This window comes from Sinocyclocheilus anshuiensis, unplaced genomic scaffold (genome assembly GCF_001515605.1).
Source record: "Sinocyclocheilus anshuiensis isolate Anshui unplaced genomic scaffold, SAMN03320099.WGS_v1.1 scaffold248, whole genome shotgun sequence".
Classification (NCBI taxonomy): Eukaryota; Metazoa; Chordata; class Actinopteri; order Cypriniformes; family Cyprinidae; genus Sinocyclocheilus; species Sinocyclocheilus anshuiensis.
In genome coordinates this window covers 1,474,805-1,476,338 of record NW_015555734.1, presented here as the reverse complement: position 1 = coordinate 1,476,338, position 1,534 = coordinate 1,474,805, and the positions used below count along the sequence as shown (strand labels likewise).

Genomic DNA, 1,534 nt, shown 5'->3' with positions numbered 1-1,534 from the left:
AGGGAGATAGGAGCGGAGGTGGAGCCGCTGGGTCTACGGACCGAGGCAGAGTCTGGGCCTCGGAGGCTGGAGGCTGGAAGTGGAGATGAGGGATTCTCCAGCTATGGCGACGCTGGAGGATGGCAGACCCGCGTCGCTCGCATCGTATTGATGGTGGGCTGAGGGCGAGCAGAGGGTCTGCCAGATGACAGCAGTGCAGGAGGCAGTAGCGGGTGGGTGGGCGGGCATTCGTGAGCCTCCGGACTCTCAGGGCTGCCCTCGGGGATCAGAGCCCACTCCTGGCTGGACTGGGAAAAGGGAGCCCCCTCAGGGCTGGACTGGACCACCGGGGACGAAGGAGAGAGGAGAGGGTTTCCCAGTCAATACGGTCCCCTTCTAAGTCCAGCAGTCCCAGATGTATTATCAGCTCACCCTCAGCCGCAGTGCAGTGGGCGGAGCTCCACTCCGCGCTCTCACCGTCTACGGCTTTCTCCCTCGCGATGGGCGTTGCAGCCGGCTCACGCACCTGGTCTGACGGCTTGGGCTCTACTTCCGGGGTGATCCTCTGCTCAGTCGCTCGGCATTGCGCTGGCTCGTAGATCGCGGTGGGAATTGGCTCTCCGTCATCGGTGGGCTCGGGCTTTAGGTCCGCACTGCAGGGAGATGGTGGGCTGGGCTCTGGTTCCGGAGTGGATCTGGCAAGATCATCCTCGGGAGTGACGGTGAGAGGTGACCTGTTTCTCGCCAGAATCTACTCCACAAACGCGCCGAAATCCTCTTGAGGACCATCTTCGAACGACTGCCAGGGGGATGCCGAGGATCCGGGGGGCCAGGGTGGAGCCGAGGGCTCTGGCGACCAAGGCGGAGGCCTGGAGATCTCCGGGAGGAAGGAGCCCAATAGAGCCGGTGGGACGGAGCAATCGATGTTTAGACTGGCGTCGTAGAACGCACAGAGCGCGTCGTCCGGGTAGCTGGTGGTGCTTGCTAGCAGCTGAGCCTGGAACGGTCTAGTATGGTCCTCGAGAGCTTTGTCCCCCTGCTCCAGCAGAAGGAGGGGGTATTCGGGGCAAAGAAGGGCATCCATCCAGGGAACAACGGAAAAAATAGACACTGGGTAAAAACGGGAAACAAAACGGAGGGTAGACACACGGAGATTACTGTTTTGGTCGGTTCTTCTGTCACAATCTCTGATGGCAAGGAACGATGGAGACAAGGAATAAACGAAACAGTCTTTAATCCAAGAAACACAGGGTACATCCAACACTGGGAACAGCAGGAAACACATGAACAATATACAGGAACATGACCAAATAAGGGAACAGAAACAGGGGCAAAACTTGACACAGACAGTCCATGATCCTGACAATATGGTGCTAAAATAAACTGATCAATATTTACATTTACAGCTAGTTTAAGAATGAATACATTATTAGAATTGAAAATGACTTCACACAGTAATCTTAATCGTAATATTTCTTAAATTCTTAATCTTAATATGACCATAAGAACACCAGAAAACATTCTGAAACTATAAGGTGCTGATTAGTGTGGCTTT

At 55.0% G+C, this 1,534-nt stretch overlaps 1 protein-coding gene across 1 annotated transcript in view; it reads left to right on the top strand.

The window, feature by feature from the left end:
• The window catches only part of LOC107672959 (ras-interacting protein 1-like), an 18,784-nt gene that overhangs the window by 2,861 nt on the left and 14,389 nt on the right, over positions 1–1,534 (top strand). The gene's annotated exons all lie outside the window — the stretch shown is intronic.